This window comes from Mobula hypostoma, chromosome 15, assembly GCF_963921235.1.
Source record: "Mobula hypostoma chromosome 15, sMobHyp1.1, whole genome shotgun sequence".
NCBI lineage: Eukaryota > Metazoa > Chordata > Chondrichthyes > Myliobatiformes > Myliobatidae > Mobula > Mobula hypostoma.
The window spans coordinates 27,294,141-27,316,808 of NC_086111.1; the positions used below are offsets into that span (position 1 = coordinate 27,294,141).

General features: G+C 40.0%; 1 pseudogene; it reads left to right on the forward strand.

Annotated features, from left to right (window-relative positions):
* Positions 1–21,013: 21,013 nt before the first annotated feature.
* LOC134357154 (sin3 histone deacetylase corepressor complex component SDS3-like) lies at positions 21,014–21,411 on the forward strand (annotated as a pseudogene).
* The last annotated feature ends 1,257 nt before the right edge of the window (positions 21,412–22,668 follow it).

A 22,668-nucleotide genomic window follows, 5' to 3' on the forward strand; every position in this document is an offset into this window, starting at 1 on the left:
GGGAGGGGGAGGGAGTACAAGCTGGAAGGTAATTAATGAAACCAGATGAAAAGGACGCCTTTTTATTCTGAGGCCATGTCTTCTAGTCTTGGACTCTTCCACCAATGGAAATATCCTTTCCACATCCACTTTATCAAGGCCTTTCCCCGTTCAATAGGCTTCAATTAGGTCACCTCTAATTCTTCTGAATTCTAGTGAATACAGGCCCAGAGCCATCAAACACTCTTCATATGGCAAGCCATTCAATTCAGGAATCATTTTCCTGAACCTCCTTTGAACCCTCTCCAGTTTCAATACATCCTTTTAAAGATAAGGAGCCCAAAACTGCTCACAATATTCTAAGTGAGCCCTTACCAGTGTCTTATAAAGTCTCAAAATTACATCCTTACATTTTTATTCTGGTCCTCTTGAAATGAATGCTTTCCTCACAACAGACTCAACCTACAAATTAACCAATAGGGAATCCTGCACAAGGATTCCCAAGTCCCTTTGTGCCTCAGATTTTTACATTTTCTCTCCATTTAGAAAATAGTCAACACTTTTTTCTTCTACCAAAGTGTTTCACCATACGCTTCCTGATACTGTATTCCTTCTGCCAATTCTTTGCCCACTCTCCTAATCCAAGTTCATCTGTAACCTCTCTATTTCCTCAAAACTGCCTACCCCTCCACTTATCTTTGTATGTACTTCAAACTTTGAAAAAAACAGCACCATCAATTCCATCATCCATCACCTTATTGAACTGCAGTGCAATGCTTGCCTTTGGTTGGATAAAACAGAGTGACAAGAGGGATGAGCTGTAAATAAGGTTATCAGGTCCATGAATAAATTGGGTTCAGTTCGAGAGTGAAAACACAGGTAAAAGAATGCAGATGCTGTAAATCCAGAGCAAAAGACAATCCTGGAATTACAGGCCAGGCATTTTGTCCATTTCAAGAGAGAAAAAAATCAGTAAAGAAACAAAATCAGCCATCCTTTAATATGGCTAATATGAGCTGGCATAATTTTAAGGTGATTGGTGAAAATTACAGGGAGAATTTCAGAGGTAAGAATTATGGTTCCATGGAACATCCTGCCAAGGGTGGTGGAGGAGACAGATACATTTAGGCTATTTAAAGAACTCATAGATAGGCACAGGGATGATGGAAAAATGATGGGCTATGTAGGAAGGAAGGGTTAGGTTGATCTTAGAGTAGGTTATGAGGTCTCACAACATCATGAGCCGAAGGGGTTATACTGTGCTCTAGTGTTCTATGTTCTATGTTCTACCTGCTTCTGTTGACCAGTCAATATAATAATTCAAGAACAAAGATTCATTCAAAGTCTCGAACAGCTTGAACTCACATCAATTACTTTGAACTTAGAAAATCGCCACGAAGGGGATGTGAAGGTTACAGATCCATGCAGTGCTGTTGGTTTGCATTATCAAACAACCCAGTGGAGAAAATTCTCCAGGTATATCCTGTCAACCAAAGCCAGGAAAAATCAAAGCTATCTAATTCCCAACCCATCAGTTCACTCTCTAAATGTAAGTGATTGAAGGGTTTACACTATGTTTTGGCACATACCCACTGATACTCAATTTAGATCTACGAGAAACACTCAGCTCCACGCCTTTCAGCCTGGGTGCAAATATGTATTCCTCACAGTAGATGAGACGAAAGTACAAGTAAAACTGTGGTTGTGGAGGCCTGTTAAAAAGCAATCAAGATGAATCAGGAGAAATTTGCTGACTGGATAGAGTCATACCTCACACAATGAAAATACCTTAAAGCTCTTTTAAAGTATCAACCTTTCTTTTGTTATATATTGTTTAATATTATAGAATCCATGAAAGACAAATCCCAGCATGATGGGTAACCAATGTGCAATGGACAACAAATTGCTCAAATACAAAAAGAGCAAATAAATAAATAAATAAATAAGCTACAAGTATCACAAACATGAGACGACCAGTCCTTGAAAGTGGGACTATAGGTTATGGGAAAGGTTCAATAACCGTAAACAATGCTTACGGTTATTGAAGACCAATCATCTTAATGATGCAAGACTGAGGAACTTTGCAGTCATAAAAAAGATTTAACAATGGATTTAGGAGCTACAATAAACTGCACAAACAAGTTCCAGAACTTGAAAGCTCAAAATGTCTCAAAAGTTTTTAAGAGAGTTTAAGCAAATTGTAGATCAGGTCCCTGAGCAGGTGGAAATTTTAGAAACTTGAACACAGTAACTGTGCGTACAGTATTACCGAGGACTATTCAGCATTTAGCAACTGTGGGACCTCATTGAGGAATGGTTTCTATGGTAACAATGTATGTCAAGATGAAATGATCCTTGTTTACAGTGTTGTTCCATGTAGATAGAAAAATGTCCACATTTTAATGATTAGTGGTTTACAGAAAAGTTTAACCTTCTGACATTGAAAATACCTTAAAGTTCTTTTAAAGTATGAACCTTTTTTTTGTTATATATTGTTTAATATTGTTCAATTGCTGAAAAAATATTTTAAAGATGTCTAATATTCCACAGTACCGTTGGGAAAAGCCAACAATAAGGCAATAATTCTGAGTACGGTTGTGCTAAATTTGGAGATTACGTATTGATGAGGACCTTAGAGAATTTTAGGTACATATAACAAATTATATTGTGAGTTTTGAGAACACAGAATTTTGGAGAGTGAGGACAAAAATGAACACCTGCAAAATAGTTTTGACACAATGGTGCTACTTACATGATGTAAAGTCGTTTGTCACAGGTAGGAATCTGCGTCACAGCAGTGCTTAGAAAGGTTTGGCAATCTTGTTTGCAGGAAGTCAGACTCATTTCTATCCCACAGGTAATAACTAATAACAATTTTCCCTCAGTAAGGCACATGTTGGGATATTATGTGAAGTTGTTTAAGACATTGGTCAGGCCTAATTTGTAGTATTGTGTACAGTTCTGGTCACCTACCTACAGGAAGGATATCAGTAAAATTGAAAGATTACAAAGAAAATTTACAAGGATATGGCTGGGACTTGAGGAACTGACTTATAGGGAAAGATTGAATAGGTTAGGATGTTATTCCTTGGAGCATAGGAAAATGAGGGGAGAATTGATAAAGGTATACATAATTATGAATGGTATATAAAGGGTAAATGCAAGTAGACTTTTTACATTAAGGGTCATGAGAGTGTGGAACAAGCAGCCAGCAGAGGTGGTGGATGCGGATTCAATTTCAACATTTAGAAGTTTAGAAGTTTGATGGGAGGGGTATGGAGGGTTATGGTCCAAGTGCAGGTTGATGGGACTTGGCAGAATAAAATTCATTAGGAACTAAATGGAGTTAGCAGAAAAATGTTCATGATAACAAGTAAAACTTGACCAAGGACCAACTCAGACACACAGTAGGTAAAAAAGTCACTCTAATCTGTAGTATACAGGAGTAAAGAAAGGGTTATTGGATATCAGTGATCAATGGCTGACAGTTCAGACCAAAAAATCAACCTCACTGTACAAGTTTTATGTTCTTGTATATGTGTGGTGTTCAAGATTCAAGATTAAAGTTTACTTATTGAAACATGCAGTGAATAAGAGGTTTGTGTCCACAACCAACACACCTGAGAGTGTGCTGGGAGAAAGCTGCAAGTATTGTCACACATTCCAGCTCCAGAATAGCATGCCCATGATGCTTGGCTGAACACCACAGAACCCAACAGGCAACAAAACAACAAACAGCAAAACAAGTATTGTTCCTTCCTCCAACCCATGCATATACACAGTCCTTTATCCCCAAGGTGGTTTTCTTGGTCAGTCTTCGAACTCCACTGGACTAAAGACATCGGGCTTCAACATCTCTAGCAAACTTGCTGTTGAAAGGTGAGTAACGTTAAAGAGTCCAAATGTATATTCTGTTCCTGTTTTTCTGAAGGTGATGGTGGAGATGGTTATAAGTCAACCGCAAATAGCAGTACTGGATCAGAGTCACAAATAAGGCAAAATCAAATTAAGGCAACACATTCCTTTCCCTGAAGAGCATTGGTGCACCAGTTGTGTTTTCAGTGCAAGAATATATTGTTGTAATCTATTCTCCCTTATGTACTTAACTGGCTTTGCCTTATGTACCCATACATAAAGAAAAACTAATTCTCCAATATAACGCAGACATACTTTAATACATATTAATGGAGTGAGTGAGCACTGAAATTCATCAAAGATCATGACTGCATACATAGAGTGGAGAAAGAACACGTCAAAGATCTTTTTTCACAGATGAGCAATGATTCAAATGGCAGCTGCGCGTTTGAGTCAGAGTATTATTAATGGGTCAAATAAATGACAAATCAGCCTGAGGAGGAGTTTGAATAATCAATGTCAGTAAATTTATCTCCAGTGGCAGCGTTACCTGCTCCTAGCAGATGCATTATGACTTTCTTGGTCCTAAAGACCAGAATACCATAGTACTCCTTCCATTCAATTTCAAGGGGTTCAAACAATAAAAAGAGTACCAATGGAAATAGACACCTCCTCGTCAAAAAATAAGCACAAAAGCACAAAGGAGATAATAGAAAGTGATTTTTAATTCAGTCAACGAATGATAAAAGAGCAACAGTTTTCTGTTTGAAGCAGAGAGGGTTGATGTATTTCTTGCACAGAAAAATAATCTCTACGTGCACAGATCTGGAAGGCTTTTATCTTCATGCACACAAGCAACAAGCCATTCAACTCAGCCACAGACCTGCTTTGTAATTTATATTTATGCTTGTTTGGAAGATCTTGAAAATTCACTTTCTTTTTTTTTAATTTTATTTTTATTTGGATAAGGAGTTCACAATTATCATGTACTTTTTTCACACATATTACCTTTTCCATTTTTTTATATGTATAAAACTACAATTATTTATACATTCTTAAGTACACATTGAGATGATATAAAAGCAAAATAAACATTTAAATAGATAATTATGTACTGTGGTAAATCTAACCTATTAGGCTAAGTAATGAAATTAGTTGTTAAGAAAAATGGTAATAATAGTTTCCATACAACCCTTCTGGACCATTTCCACTGGTCCAAAATGTTGCATACAAGCCTATATACCAACCATTGTAGGTGTTTATATCCCAATTTGTTCGTGCTTGTTCCTGCCCGCAGACATAATTATCCAATCCCTATGTACTTATTTACTTAATTTTTTCATTTTTTTTTATCCCTTTCCCAAATCGTTCCCTTTACTTGTGTTAATTCTCTATTTTCCAAAAAAAAACAACAAACATTTAGACTAGGGGTGCTTACGTTAGCAATATTACTGTGTTGATGAGAAGAGCAATATAAATCATTAGGAGAGTCATCTAAAGTCTGCTCGCATTGGGGTTATATATTCAATCCATTTATTCCAGATTTGATAAAATGTTTCTTTTTGAGTTCTCAGGGAGTAGGTCAACTTTTCCATTTTAAATATTTCCAAGATAATTTCGTACCAATCTTCTAATGTAGGTGGTATTGGATTTAGCCACTTTCTAGTGATTGATTTCTTACTTGCCGCTAAGAGGGCCTGCAGCAACTTTATATCTTCCTTCTGTTCAAGGAACAATACATGCCCCAAATAGAGCGTCTCAAAGTTCAGAGGTATCTGGGACCTAAGTACCTTAACTAATGTTCTATGAATACCTTCCCAAAATAGACTTAATTTAGGGCAATCCCAGAAAATATGAAAATGATTTGCCTCCTTAGAGCCGCATCTTCTCCAACACATCACATTTGTATCTTTATATTTTTCCTGATATGGGGTCTTGAAGTATCTTATAATGTTTTTCCAACAATGTTCTCTCCAAGTCAAAGAATTAGTCGAGGACCATTGAAAGCTGCAGATTTTCCCCCAAGCCTCCTCTGAAAGTACCAACCCCGCTTCTTTCTCCCACTTCTCTTTAATATACAGTGTATTTACATTTTTAGCATGGGAGAGTGCATTATATAGGCGAGAAACTGATTTACTAGGTATTGAACTGCAAGCCGAATTCAGAATCTTGAAAAATTCTAATTCTACTGTTGATAGGTCTGTATATCTACAACTCTGGTTAACATAGTTTCGTATTTGAAGGTACCTAAAAAAGAAAATTCACTTTCAAATATTCCTTTTTTACAACAAACATTTATCAACCTGTCTTTTTGCATTTTTTTAAATCCGGAGAGAGCCAACAGACCAAGAAAATAAGCAGCCCCATATGAAGTTTGATATTCAGGGCCTTCCATGCTTAGGTCAACTTGATGCAACAAGCTTGATTTATTCCTGTTCTCCAAAGAGGAAAGGTTAAAGCTTAAAGACGAGAAACTTGACTTTTTTTTTTGCTAAATGCAAATCAAGCTATCAGATAGTGATGCACTCACATGTAGACATTAGTATTCAAAGGATATAAATATGAAAAAGCTAGTATAAAGCGCAGCTAATGCATATGAACTCCTTCGTGGTTAGGGACCTAAGATGAATATCTCCTAGACTATCTACAGTACATCAGTGTTTCTGTTCAGTTGTCCACTCACTGTATAATAAATTTTGTTGGCAGTACACTGGTTGAGTCACATGCAGACATAAGTCTACCATACTCTTCTGAAAATAAGGCACTATGTATAATACACTGACCAATGTCAATGAGGATTTTCTGTTAAATTATTGCACGTAAAATAAACTACCAAGATATTGGATGGGTTAACACATTTTGGAGTTGGAAGAGAGCAAGCTTAATTATTTTGTAGGAATGCATTGGAAAAAATGTTTTTGGAAATGATACCCGCTTGTTGAGTGCTTGGTTTGATCAAATTTTGTCAAAATGTTAAAATGATCATTGCAGATGAGCTTTTTTTTAAAGTGTGTCGTACCAGACATTCAGCCATTCTTGTCTAGCACGTGGTGTCAGGATTAACCGGGTCACGAAATGAGCATTCCTGACTCGACCCTTATATTTTTTACGAGGCCGAGTGGCTAGCTCGACGCTCAACCCCGCATGGATGGAAAGCATGCTCGGGGGTGGCCTGACCTGGATTTGAACTCGGGAACCTTCGCTCCGGAGTCCGGCGCTGATCTCACTGCGCCACCAGCCGGCCTGCAGATGAGCTGAAACCTCAGCAATATTTTATACTTTGTGTTCATTGTTTTTGATTTTACTGGCATTGTTTCCTTTGCAATTTCAAAATCTCTGCATGTCTAGAAATAATTAAAAAAAAAATGCTGGATCATCCTGGACCCAGTTCTCATGAAGAGTATTCAACTTAAATCACAGGCCGACCTATATCAGCCACTACCCAACCAGCCCAGCCATTTACCCAGCCCTCATAAAGGTTGTCAATATCACCTTGAAAATATAGACCATTTTCTAAAACTCTTTTGTCTATCGAACAGTCATCTTTCCTACATGGAGCTAAATCATGGGCTACCTATGGTAGGTACCAGACAGCCTTGAAATAATACCACCAAAAATCCTTACAAAAGATTTTGAGGATTAGCTAGAAGGACAGACACACTATCACCAGTGTACTGGAGGAGGCCAAAATGAACAGCATCTCCACGACAATTAGCAATACCAATTCTGATGGACAAGTCGTATCATCCAGTTATCTAATTCTGTCTCCCCAAACAGATCCTTAACTTCTAGTTGAAGGAAGGTCAGCAAACTTCTAATGGGCAAAGGAAAAGTTTTGAGGATAACATCAAATTCAGCCTGAAGGATTTCAACATTACATCTAAAACCTGGGAAGATGTTACACTCAATAGATATGCCTGGAGGAAATTTATACCAGCTGGGGCTGTGCTACATGAGTGTGACCTCAACTGTGCCACAGTGAAAAAGACCCAACTACTAACCACAGCCCCCATTTATTCTTGCCCACACTGTACCAGAATAGGTGGCTCTCTGATCAGCCTCTATAGCCACCTGAGGACCCACTAATTGACAAACCTTGGGAGAACATCATACTCGACTCGAGTGATCGCACTTCTACTATTATTCAACCCAGTTTGTTAACTTTGTGTCTTATTGGACATAGGTTGCCTGACCTGCATTTTCTGTTTTTATTTCCAAGGTGCCGGCTCAATGCCCATGGATCCTCTCCACCCATTCTGAAAACTTGTCCCTCTGTGTCTGGAAGACATTCACCGGTGTCTACTCCCCAGAAGGTTCTTACAAACACCCTGGTTGTCAAAGGCTTTTTAACTGCTTTTAAAATTCCCTGATGGAGATATATTAGCAACAATTCCAGTAGATTTAAACCGATAAAAATATATAAACACAAACTATTTTGAAGCAAATCAAAGCATAAAAGACTACAATAAAGTAAAATAATTAAATGAAGACCATAAGACGTAAGAGCAGAATCAAGTCATTCAGCCCATCGAGTCTGCTCCACTACTTACCTTTCACTAAAGGTTTAGCTGCTTCTTCCTGGTATATAACTGAGGGTCAGCTAAAAACTGTTCCGGCATCTCGTTGTCACCGTATCAGTGCTCAACGGGGAATCCAGTGGTAGAATGGGCAGTTCAGAAGCTGCGAAAAATCTAGGCTCAAGGATGTCTCGGACTGCGAGTCGAGTATGATGTTCTCAAGGGATGTCTATTATTGGGTCCTCAGGTGGACCAGGATCTTCTCATAAACCTCCTCTGGACTCTTTTCTATACCACAGCATCCTTTCTTAGACCAGGGACCCAAAACTGCTCACAATACACCAGATGTGATCTGACCAATGTCATATAGTGAATTACATATTTTCTTTTGTATTCTACAGCTCTTGAAATGAGTGCCAACATTGCATTTGCCTTCCTTACTACTGACTCCAGGGACCCAAGCACTTATCAGATCCTCCCCAGCTTATGAAATATGTACAGCTTGTTCATATGAACAGGAGATTGGAAGGTCAGCAAGGCAGATTAATGGTGAATTGCATTTCTGTGCTGTGGGAACTTGTTTACGGCTGCAAATCCAACTTGCAAACTGTGTGAATTGTGAGCATTTTACAAAATCCAGCAAACTCAGTTGTAACCTGAGAAAGACGTGTAATGTATTAGAGCTTTGGGCAATTTTAAACCTTGTGATTAGGAAGCATTGAATCTATTAAAAGAGGTAGCATTTCAGAAGTCTTATGCCAGTGTTTACTTCCACCATTGTCTTCAGGCTGCGTGAAAGAAACCATAGTCATAGTCATAGTCATAGTCATAGTCATAGTCATAGTCATAGTCATACTTTATTGATCCCGGGGGAAATTGGTTTTCATTACAGTTGCACCATAAATAATAAATAGTAATAGAACCATAAATAGTTAAATAGTAACATGTAAATTATGCCAGTAAATTATGAAATAAGTCCAGGACCAGCCTATTGGCTCAGGGTGTCTGACCCTCCAAGTGAGGAGTTGTAAAGTTTGATGGCCACAGGCAGGAATGACTTCCTATGACACTTTGTGTTGCATCTCGGTGGAATGAGTCTCTGGTTGAATGTACTCCTGTGCCCACCCAGTACATTATGTAGTGGATGGGAGACATTGACCAAGATGGCATGCAACTTAGACAGCATCCTCTTTTCAGTCACCACCGTGAGAGAGTCCAGTTCCATCCCCACAACATCACTGGCCTTACGACTGAGTTTGTTGATTCTGTTGGTGTCTGCCACCCTCAGCCTGCTGCCCCAGCACACAACAGCAAACATGATAGCACTGGCCACCACAGACTCGTAGAACATCCTCAACATCGTCCGGCAGATGTTAAAGGACCTCAGTCTCCTCAGGAAATAAGAGACGGCTCTGATCCTTCTTGTAGACAGCCTCAGTATTCTTTGACCAGTCCAGTTTAACCGCTTTGGCAGATATAGGTTATGGATTTCAATATGTGTTCAATATTGAGGGCAAAAATGGTGCAACATGAGCTGAGTGGGAAGAGCACAGGGAAGCTGGTTGCTAACGGTGGAATTGAAAATCAAATCTGACAATGAAGCTGCTCTCCTGATTGGCTCTTTGAGAGTGTTTCCTTGCAGAAGATTTGATGGAGGAATGCTCTATAAATTCCTGTTAAGATTGTACCAATGATCTCAAATTTTGCAAGTTGATTGTAAAAGGTGAAGAAGAGCAAATTGCACTTGGCAAGTCCTCATGTCAGCTGCACCATAGGTACTGCTCATGTACCAATATCATGATGTCCATGGGACCTCAACAAGCAGCAGCCAGAGCTACAAAGGAGCATAAGAAGGATGTAAGTGAGTTCATAGTAGCTACACTGTCTCTAAAACTCCCCCTCCTCCTTCTTCACCTCTGCCCACCTTCTCCTAGATCACCTAGTTCCACTTACCACTTGTCTCATCCCTTCCTCTCAGCTCTTTATACTGACTGTCCTTCCTCTACAATGATGTAGTGTCATAAACAGAGATGTCAGCATTTTATTTGCCTCCACAGATGCTGCTGGAACTATTGAATGCACCCAGCACTTGTTGCTCTTACTCCAAGTTCTAAAACCTGCAGCCTCTTGTCCTCCCAACATTTCAACAACTTACCGTGTGCCAGTGTCAGAGGATGCGAAGAAGTGGTAGACATTTACATCCCACTGAAGTAGGACTTTCTGCCATGCATTAGCAATGGCTGGAATAGTTATCACTGTCCTAAGAATTTCTCACCTCTGGGTCCATCCAAGTCTGTCATAGGGAGGTTAGTTGAACCTTAGACTCAATGATGCACAAATGCATCATGTAGGTATCTGACTGATTAATTACTTGAGGGACCAATTATATTAATTTTCTTTGCCAATTGGAATGAATGCAGATGTTTAAATCACTCTGGTACAGCCAGAGAAGAGCCATAGTTCTTGACGAAGGATCTCGTCCTAAAGCATCAACTGCTCATTTCCCTCTACTGATGCTGCCTGAAGCATGTTGTGCGTGTTGATCTAGATTTCCAGCATCTGCTGTCTCTCTTGTACCAAGAGTCATGGTGTCATAGAATATTACAGCACAAAAATAGGACCTTCGGACAACTTGTCAATACCAATCATTTTGCCCATCTAGGATAGATCAATTTGAATGTTTGGTTCATGCCCCTCTATATTTTTTCTATCCATTTCCTGTCGAAATACCTTTAAAATATTGTTATTATGTGCATTCATCTTATTTATGCCCTCCATAATAGTATATACCTCTATAAATTCACTCCTCATTCTCTAACACTCCAAGGAATAGCCCTAGCCTGCCTAAACTCACCCTATAACTCATGCTGTCAAGTCCTGGCAATATCCTTATAAATCACCTCTGCAGATTAATGATGTCCTTCCTATAACATGGTAACCAACACTGTACACAAGGCTGAATGAGGCAAAGAGTTCGGGATACTGGTTCTGAGATCCACTATATGCTAGCAACTGCAGCTGGCTCACAGAAAGGCAGAGTTGCTCTATTCACTAATAGTGCATAGCTCGAAGGACAAGCCAATGTATAACCATTTAACATAGTGGCAATATAATCTTAGCACAGAGAAACAATGAGCAAGAGAAACAGTGCCCAAAATATCGACTGTTTACTCCTCTCCATGGATACTGCTTTACCTGCTGAGTTCCTCCATCATAGTGTGTGTGTTGAAACAGTTAGCAACTGTTATGACATTACACGGCGCAGCGCATCACACAAACCAATCTTCCGTCCTTGGACTCACTTTACACCGCACGCTGTTGGAGCAGTGCTGCCAGGACAATCAAGGACACGACCCACCCAGCCAACACACTTTTCATCCCTCTTCCCTCCGGGAGAAGGTTCAGGAGCTTGAAGACTCGTACGGCCAGATTTGGGAACAGCTTCTTTCCAACTGTGATAAGACTGCTGAACGGATCCTGACCCGGATCTGGGCCGTACACTCCAAATATCCAGACCTGCTTCTTGGTTTTTTTGCACTACCTTACTTTCTACTTTTCTATTTTCTATTTATGATTTATAATTTAAATTTTTAATATTTACTCATTTTTTCTATTTTTAATATTTAATATTTGTAATCCAGGGAGCAGGAAGCGAAGAATCGAATATTGCTGTGATGATTGTACATTCTAGTATCAATTGTTTGGTGACAATAAAGTATAAATTATAAAGTATAAAGTATGAAGGTCTTATCCAAACATTTCAGCTTTGATGAACTGGTATATCAGACACTACAAAATAGATGTTGCATGGGTTAAGTGATGAGCGGATTCAGTCCAATTTGTTGTGATTATTTGATTAAGTTTCATATTCAATGGAAATTATATTTAAAAATAGACAAGATTTGTACTAGGAGCAGCTCTAGCTGCAAGTTACAGCCAAAAGGCAACAGCCTAAGCTTGATTACCAAATAAGATTTGAGTTATGAGCATACTATAGACTTTCATACTCACAACAGAGAAAATAGAAGCTAGTCACCCCTAATCTGTTACATTAAGGTTGCAAAACATTATATATCTATGTCAGCAGAAAAGATCCACAGAGAAAACATGTAAAGCTATGTTCAAAGCCACAAAGTATGTACTTCATAGTGAGGTAATTATTTAAACAGGATCATACAGAACTGAAAGTTGTAATATTTTGAAGAATAGATCCAGGTCGATAAGGCATATAGGCAGCTATATTAGTACTGGAAATAGTGGAAAGCTGCAGGATCTTAAGGTCAATGAATAGATCAATGACCAGTCAGCAGACAAGCATTTCGATCCAGTGTATATTGTTTTACAGAGCAATTTCAATCATATTTCTCTATCAGAGAGTGCAGTTAAGTTCAAAGATGAGCTTTGATGAAATATTAAAGTTATTAGGATAAAGGAAAACCTATGTGTGTTACAATGGTGGCATTGGCAATAGTCATAGCTAATTTTACAAAGAGAGCAACATTACTAAACAAGGACTAAAATTAATTGAAGAGATGTTGTGTATTTATGTAGATAATGCAAAATTATAGCTAGACTCATTTTTATACGTGTAAAATATATTTAAAGATAAAACATTGGCATTACTTATGTACTATAAAAGTGTAAAGTAGTGGGAATAGCCCAGTCCACCACCAATCAGCACATCTACACAGAGTGCTGTCACAGGAAAGCAGCCTCCATCATCAGGGATCCCTTCTCTACTATCCACGCCATGCCCACTTCTCACTGTTGCCATCAGGAGGGTGGAAGAGAAGCCTTAATTTCCACACCACCAGGTTCAGAAACAATTATTACCCTTCAACTATCAGGCTTCTGAACTGGACTGGATATCTTCATTCACCCCAACATTAAACTGTTTCCCGAACCTATGAGCTGATGTTTAAACACTCTACAACTCACTTTGTCAAGTTTTATTATTTATTTGTTTATTTATTATTATTATTTCTTTTTTGTATTTGTACAATTTGTTGTATTTTGCATATTGTTTTTGTCCATCTTTATTTCTGTGCAGTTTTTCATCGATTCTATTGTGTTTCTTTGTATTTATAGACAATAGACAATAGGTGCAGGAGTAGACCATTCGGCCCTTTGAGCCAGCACTGCCATTCACTGTGATTCTGCCTGATCATCCACAATCAGTCTCCAGTTCCTGCCTTATCCCCATAACTTTTGATTCCACTATCTTTAAGAGCTCTATCTATCTCTTTCTTGAAAGCATCCAGAGACTTGGCCTCCACTGTCTTCTGGGGCAGAGCATTCCACATATCCACCACTCTCTGAGTGAAAAAGTTTTTCCTCAACTCCATTCGAAATGGCCTATCCCTTTTTCTTAAACTGTGGCCTCTGGTTCTGGACTCACCCATCAGCGGGAATATGCTTCCTGCCTCCAGCATGTCCAATCTCTTAATAATCTTATGTGTTTCAATCAGATCCCCCTTATCCTTCTAAATTCCAGAGTATACAAGCCCAGTCGCTCCAATCTTTCAACATATGACAGTCCCACCAGCCCGGAAATTAACTTTGTGAACATACGCTGCACTCCCTCAATAGCAAGAATGTCCTTACTCAAATTTGGAGACCAAAACTGCACACAATACTCCAGGTGTGGTCTCACCAGGGCCCCGTACAGCTGCAGAAAGATCTTTTTGCTCCTATAATCAATTCCCCTTGTTATGAAGGCCATTAGCTTTCTTCACTGCCTGCTGTACCTGCATGCTGGCTTTCAGTGACTGATATACAAGAACACCTAGATCTCGATGTACTTCCCCTTTTCCTAACTTGTCTCCATTTAGATAATAATCTGTTTTCCTTTTCTTACCACCAAAGTGGATAACCTCACATTTATCCACATTAAACTGCATCTGCCATGCATCTGCCCACTCACCCATCCTGTCCAAGTCGCCCTGCATTCTCATAACATCCTCCTCACATTTCACACTGCCACCCAGCTTTGTGCCATCTGCAAATTTGCTAATATTACTTTTAATCCCTTCATCTAAATCATTAATGTATATTGTAAACAGCTGCGGTCCCAGCACTGAACCCTGTGGTACCCCACTGGTTACCGCCTGCCATTCTGAAAGGGACCCGTTAATCGCTACTCTTTGTTTCCAGTCAACCAGCCAATTTTCAATCCATGTCAGTACTCTGCCCTCAATACCATGTGCCCTAATTTTGCCCACTAATCTCCTATGTGGGACTTTATCAAAGTCTTTCTGAAAGTCCAGGTACACTACATCCATTGGCTCTCCCTTGTCCATTTTCATAGTTACATCCTCAAGAAATTCCAGAAGATTAGTCAAGCACGATTTTCTCTTTGTAAATCCATGGTGATTTGGACCTATCCTGTTACTGCTATCAAACGTGTCATAATTACATCTTTTATAATTGACTCCAGCATCTTTCCCACCACTGATGTCAGGCTAAACAGTCTATAATTCCCTGTTTTCTCTCTCTCTCCCTTCTTGAAAAGTGGGATAACATTAGCCACCCTCCAATCCACAGGAACTGATCCTGAATCTATAGAGCATTGGAAAATGATTATCAATGCGTTCACAATTTCTAAAGCCACCTCTTTAAATACCCTGGGATGCAGACCATCAGGTACCAAGGACTTATCAGCCTTCAGACCCAACAGTCTATCCAACACCATTTCCTGGCTAATATAAATTTCCTTCAGTTCATCCATTACCCTAGGTCCTTTGGCCACTATTATATCTGAGAGATTGTTTGTGTCTTCCCTAGTGAAGACAGATCCAAAGTACCTGTTCAATTCGTCTGCCATTCCTTGTTCCCTATAATAAATTCACCCGCTTCTGTCTTCAAAGGTCCAATTTTGGTCTTAATTATTTTTTTCCTTTTCACATACCTAAAGAAGCTTTTACTATCCTCCTTTATATTCCTGACTAGTTTACCTTCGTACCTCATTTTTCTCTGCGTATTGCCTTTTTAGTTATCTTCTGTTGCTCTTTAAAAGTTTCCCAATCTTCCGGCTTCCCACTCATCTTTGCTATGTTATACTTCTTCTCTTTTATTTTTATACTGTCCTTTACTTTCATTGTCAGCCACGGCCTCCCCTTACTCTCCTTAGGATCTTTCTTCCTCTTTGGAATAAATTGATCCTGCACCTTCTACATTATTCCCAGAAATACCTGCCATTGCTGTTCCACTGTCATCCCTGCTAGGGTATTTTTCCACTGAACTTTGGCCAGCTCCTCCCTCATAGCTCCATAGTTCCCTTTGTTCAACTGTAATACTGACACTTCCGATTTTCCCTTCTTCCTCTCAAGTTGAAGATTAAAACTTATCATATTATGGTCACTACCTCCTAATGGCTTCTTTACCTTGAAGTCCCCGATCAAATCCGGTTCATTGCACAGCACTAAATCCAGAATTGCATTTTCTCTGGTAGGCTCCAGTACAAGCTGTTCTAAGAATCCATCTCGGAGGGACTCCACAAACTCCCTTTCTTGAGGTCCAGTAACAACCTGATTCTTCCAGTCTACCTGCATGTTGAAATCCCCCATAACAACTGTAGCATTACCTTTTCCACATGCCAATTTTAACTCTTGATTAACTTTTAATTCATTTACAGTGAATTGAAAAAAAAATGATTTCAGGTTAGTATATGGTGAGTTATATGTTTTTTGATAATATGTTTGCTTTGAACTTTAATTATAAAAACACTTGAATCAAACTTAGTCGGTATAAACATTGATATCGAGGTGTTTTCATTTAAGAAATCAAGAGGAAGATAATTAAACAAAGTTGCTGAGGAACAGAGTCTAAACGAAAGCAATCTAAAGCAGTTAATTCAAACTTAAGTTATACTAAATGTGTCAAAATGATTGGATGATATAGTATCTATAAAATGATCCCCATCCAGGTGTACAATGATAAGCAATGTCAATTAACAACAGTTCAAGATATTTATTAGCATTCATGGAAGCCACCTTCACTCAGATTTGTCACATGCATTCTGCCAACTGAACATGGGTCTTAATATGTATACATAAGTTACTATGTTGCTTATGGTATGACATGACTGCAGAGTATACTTTATTAATTGTAAACTGTTTCCTAATGTTGGAAAAAACATGTTCATGTGTTTTTTTCACAATATTTATGACAGCATTCTGTGGAAGGAAAGTGGTGAGAGTGAGCCATGATTACTTCATTGTACCATAGCACAAACAGCAGAATGATGCCATCAATTTGATGAATTCTACTGCATTGCGCAAAGAACAAAGACAATCCTAACACTTTCTGACTGTTTATCTTGTGACAGGTGGGGCAGCTATCAGGAGCTAGATCTGCTTCTTGCTAAATTACAAGTAGATTAAAATCCATGTTATTAAACTTGCCCCATGCCTCATTTTGTGGAAAGTGAGAAGAGGGGTGTTGAGCTACATGGCTGATAATCTGCTTCAAGGCATTGCCAGTGCCTTCTCTTACTGACAGTGTTATGCAGGTCAGTCCTTGGTGCAGGCTGACACTTACATTTACTGATCGTTTTTTCAGCTATGACCCTTTAGAAGTTGTCATTTATATTTGCTGTCATTGTCCAATTAGAACCGGATAGACTATGCAGGAAACACAAAAGCCACCTGCTTCAGGTGCCCAGCACGAGTCAGTGCTGCACTTAGGAAGCATACACAATAGCATTTTGCATTTCTTAAACAAAGTGGTTGGTGCGTATACTCATATTGAAACCTACACATTGAAGCAGCGCTCAAGGAACAGGCAATGGTAGCAGATGTCTGCGAAGCACCTTGGTATATCTCCTCTGCACCTTCTCTAAAGCTTCCACAACCTTCTTATAACGAGGCAACCAGACAAAGGCTTCACAGAGCTGCAACATTACATCGTAACTTACCTCAGGTATATAATAGAATATTTTTTCATTACCAGCACACAACCAGCAAACAAAGTCAGCAAAGGAAAATGTTAAGTGCAATGCCTTACCATGCTCAGCATAGGCCATACAATTGCAAAATCAAGAAACATTTTTTTGCATTGAGTGAAACAGACACGAAGACATGTAAAGAAAGGTGCCAGAAAAAGGTCAGTAACATCATAAAGGATCCCACCCACCATGCTCATGGACAGTTTGTCTCTCTCCCATGAGAGAGAAGGCTACAGAGCATCCACTTCAGAGTCACCTTATGTAAAGTCACTCTGGAGGGATGGGTGGTCATTCTGCTTGGCAGGTGAGACTTGTGGCTGTGAAGCAATCTCAGCTTCTGGGGCTTCCTCCGTGGTAAACGTCGGAGTTGACTCTGGGACTGCATGAAGTGTCCTTACAGCTCTGGAACCTTCCTTCTCTAACAATTGACTCTGCTCTCCTCAACTGATCCATGTGTCATCTCAAGATGACTTCAGATGCAATGTCCACTGTGCAGGAATGTGGTCGAGTTCTGTCCTTAATTTTTCCAAGTACCCACTCAGAGTGTCATCTTTGTAGTATGTCACCAGGACTGCTTGTCCAAGAGTGAAACATTGAACCTCTTTGCTTAAAAGCCCTAAATTTGTCTCAGCTGTTTGTCCTGCATATAACTACTGAGATTGAGTTTGAGGAAATTCAAGCATGAATGCACGGGATGACCCAGAAACAGCATAGCTGGTGAGTTGTTGTTTGTGTAGTGTGCTTCATTGAGATACGAAAGAAGAAAATTGGTGAACTTCTGCTTCAGTGTAGTGCTGAAAGAGATACAGGGCTGGAGAAGAGTGAATGTGATAGGAGAGGTCAAAAAAACCTGGAAGAAAGAGAAGGGGGAGGAACACCAGAGGGAGGTGAAGGTCAGTTAAGGAGATAAGGTGAGAGAGGGAAATGGGGAATGGAGAAGGGGTGGGGCAGCATTTACAGAAGTTTGAGAAAATGATGTTCACTTTCAAGCTGAAGCTCCTCCAACCTGAGTGTGGCCTCATCACGACAGTAGAGGAGGCCATGGGCTGACATGTCAGAATGGGAATGGGAAGTGGAATTAAAATAGGTGGCCACTGGGAGATCCTGCTTTTTCTGGCTATGTAAGTGTTTATGATTTGAAACACTTTGGACTCTTTTTCCATCTCCATCTGTAGGTAGGCCTTAGTTAAGTCCACCTTACTGAAGAGTTTCGCTCAAAAAGGAAAAATCCTGGGAGCAAGGGTATTGATCTACTTTCAGTCCTGGTTTGGTGGTGATCTTAAAGTCACCGGAAGGCAATGGAGGCCAATTCTCTGGATGCTTTCAAGAAAGAGTTAGATAGAGCTCTTGATGATAGCGATGTCAAGGGATATGGGGAGAAGGCAGAAACAGAGTACTGATTGTGGATGATCAGCCATGATCACAGTGAATGGCAGTGCTGGCTTGAAGGGCCGAATGACCTACTCCTGCACCTATTGTCTATTGTCACCACAGACTCTGACAGATGCATGGGCTCCACTCAGTCTTGGAAAAAATTCCCTCAGTCACCATGTGATCTAGCTCACAGGCTACTTTATTACGGATGGTATAAGGAACTGGATAGGCTTTGGAAAACTTGTGTGTGGCATTTTCATTTAACACCTGTACTGTATAGCTACTGTATAATATGGGATTACTTTATGTTGTAGGGACACGTCGTTGCATGCGCTATTAGGTGCGTATTGATCTGTACGTTGTGTGGGCGTGTGGCCAAGTGGTTAAGGCATTGGACTAGCGACCTGAAGGTCGTGAGTTCGAGCCCCAGCTGAGGGAACGTGTTGTGTCCTTGAGCAAGGCACTTAATCACACATTGCTCTGCGACGACGCTAGTGCCAAGCTGTATGGGTCCCAATGCCATTCCCTTGGACAACATTGGCGTCGTGGAGAGGGGAGACTTGCAGCATGGGCAACTGCTGGTCTTCCATACAACCTTGCCCAGGCATGCGCCCTGGAGAGTGAAGACTTTCCAGGTGCAGATCCATGGTCTCTCAAGACTAACGGATGCCTTTACTTTGATCTGTATGTGTGTGTTCAGTTAGGTTTCAGTCAGTAAAGAACCTTGTAAACTTAGCTCCCGTCCCCAGCATTTTTATTTATAGTTTTGTTGTGTAATCCGGCCACATACACAACAAATTGGTGACAAGGTTAATGAACCTACATCGTACTGGAATGCCATGTTTTAATTGATAACGACACTCAGAAGAAGAGCGCGAGGTACGAGCTAAGGCAGAGTGAGGCCATGAGTCCGAAGGGAAACGGAAGCACAGGTCAGGAAGGTCGGGAGACCAAGAGACACAGTCGGAGCTACAGCACATCCAGCCAAGACCACAGCCAGTGCTGACCCCCGGGGCTGAGGGTCTACCTGCCCCAGAAGGGAGATAAAAAGAATCAATAGATAAAGAGTGCGCTCATGGCACTCGGAAGAAGGACACGTGAGTCAATAAGGAAAATAAGGGGAGAATGGGGCTTAATTAACATAACAAAGATGGCGATGATTGGAACCATTACAGCATTTGATAGAGGTACTGAAGACTGGGCAACTTACATTGAGAGAGTGGAGTTATATTGTGAGGTTAATGGTGTTAAAGATGAAAAGAAAGCCAGTGTCTTACTCAGTATTATGGGAGCAAAAATGTACAAGCTACTATGGAGCTTGTTAATCCCTGAAAAGCCAGCTGACAAAACGTTCAAGCAAATAGTAGACACCCTCCAACAGCACTTAAACCCCAACCACTGGTCATTGCTGAAAGATTTAAATTCCATAAACGGAATCAGAGCAAAAATGAAAGCATTTCTGAATATTGTGCTGAATTGCGCAAATTATCAGAACATTGTCAATTTGGAGCTGGTCTATCGGACGCATTGAGGGACAAGTTAGTGTGTAGCATGCACTGTGAAATCACACAAAAGAAGCTCCTGTGTGAAAAAGACCTTACCTCAGAGAAGGCGCTGAACATTGCAATATCATTAGAAACAGCCACTCGAGGTGCTTCAGAGATACAACAAAAATCTTTGGAATATGCTGCGCATAAAATGTTACTGAGCAGAAATGAAGGAAAGAAATGTTACTGTTGTGGGAACATGTCACATGACCCTGAGGACTGTTGGTTTAAGGACAAAGAATGCAGAAACTGTGGCAAACAGGGCCACATTAGCAGAGAATGCAAAACTAGTAATTAGCAGAAAAGGGACAGAGGTCAGAAAAAACAAGAAATCCCAGAAAGGAAGATACAACAAAATGAAAGAAGGCAGTTCTGATGAAAACGACTCAGACAAAAGTAAATTGTCTTGTCTGCGACTTCACAGCGTGAAAGAGACAGATGATCGAAGAGTAATATGGATCACTCCACAAGTATCAGGCATGAGACAGAAAATGGAGTTGGATACAGGCTCAGCTTTAACAGTGATCTCTGTACACGACTACAAATGACTGTTTTCACACATACCTCTGAAATGAACTAAACTACTGCTAGAGACTTACACAGGACAGAAAATGCTCCCAAAGGCAAAATTAAAGTGACAGTGACCCACGAGGTAAAACACAGCAACTGATCATCTATGTACTGAAAAAGGGAGAACCACCGTTGCTGGGACGTGAATGACTCAGGAAATCCAGTAGGATTGGCACACCATCAAGGCACTACATGTGTCAACAAAGGAGGGCAGCTCGGCGGGGAAGATGTCAGCAGCTCTCCTCTCGCCTATTGTCGACTATTACAATGACGAGGAGGAGCTAGACAGTATCAGTGATGAGGACAAATGCAGTATCCGTGGCCGCGACTCAGATGAAGATACAAAGGATGCAAGGCAAACGGATATTGCCAATAAGCAGGATGATGAAGACTACCTGGAAGTAAAAGAGCAGATGTACCAGGAGAAATTGACATCTCCCAAAAGACAGACACAGAAGTTACAGGAAGGCACTTTGCAGGAGTATCAGGAAAGGATGAAGAAACTAGATCAACAATACAAGGAAAGAATACAAAATGCAGAGCTTTTTCTGCAACTGGAGACAGAACAGGTGAAAAGGATTATATCAAAGAGAAGAAAGCAGCAGTGAAGGAACTTGAAGATAAAAAGATTGAGTTAGAAGAAAAGAAAAAGATGATTGAGAATGAGAGGCTAACAATGGAACTAACAGGAGATTCTATGGAGGTAAAGCCAATAATGACTAAGAAACTAAGCAGGAGACCTAATGACCCTGTTCCAATGACAGACAAAAGACAAAAACCTGCACCTGCGCAGTTAAATTACTTGTTAACAGATGAACAGATAATGGAAGATCTGCGAACTCTCAATAAGCTTAAATCTCCAAAAAGACTAGCATATCCATCTTCTCCTGAACAATTTCCTTGGGAAATATCCATGAAAATTGGTCATCCCTTAAAAGCTCTTGGACAAAATCAATTCCATTCAAACAGAACAGCTTTCGCACAAGGTAAATCTTGAACCAATCATTTCCTCCGTTGAGAATCATACACTTAATCCTTCGCAGGGAAGTTTCTTTTGCACATACATATTTTGAATCCTCAGTTAATGTGTCTTGTTTTGCCCAAAGAAGTTGGGAAACAGCATCAAAGCAGAGGCAAATTCTGGCAACAAACTGTAAGGTTTCTATTGTTGTATTTTCACACTTGTGCTGAATATGCATCTGAAGGAATCCTCCCTCTTGAGCTAGGTACACAATCTTTTCTTACACTGTGCACAACTGGGATTTTTCATACATGGAATCTTCCAACAATTCAGAAACAGTGCATCGAGTTCAGTCTCATTTTCTTGAACAAGATTTGTTTTTTTTGAACTTCAGACAGATAGCACTTCTGGTAATCCTTAACATCAGCAAAATCGTACTTTAGCAGCAGCTTAAGAACAATGGAATGAACAACCAGATTTCGATCAACTGCTTCAACAAATAGTGAAAGATTACTGGTAAAGTACTGATCTTTCTGTGAGTCATTGGATTGCCCCGACTTTTCAATAACTAGCAGAGACAGCAGATCGCCAACCATTTCTTTTGTTGGTGGCAGGTCATCTTTGAAGCAGACCAAGGAAACCAAAGCCACAGAAAGTGCATCACACGTCTTGCGAAATATGACTAATTCTGCGACAGCTTCGCTTATTTCTTCTGTTACCACTGGTACATAATCATTATCTAGAGAAGTAGGGCACAGTGGGTAAGTCGTTGTCCTGATTCAAGCCACTGCTTTATACATTTTAAACAGTAAAAATGAGCACATGGAAGCAGGATGGGGATCGTTGAGTTCTCCTAAGCAAATTGTACATTCTTTCAGCTCATACCCGAAGAACAGACATCCTGCACTATTTTTACTGCCC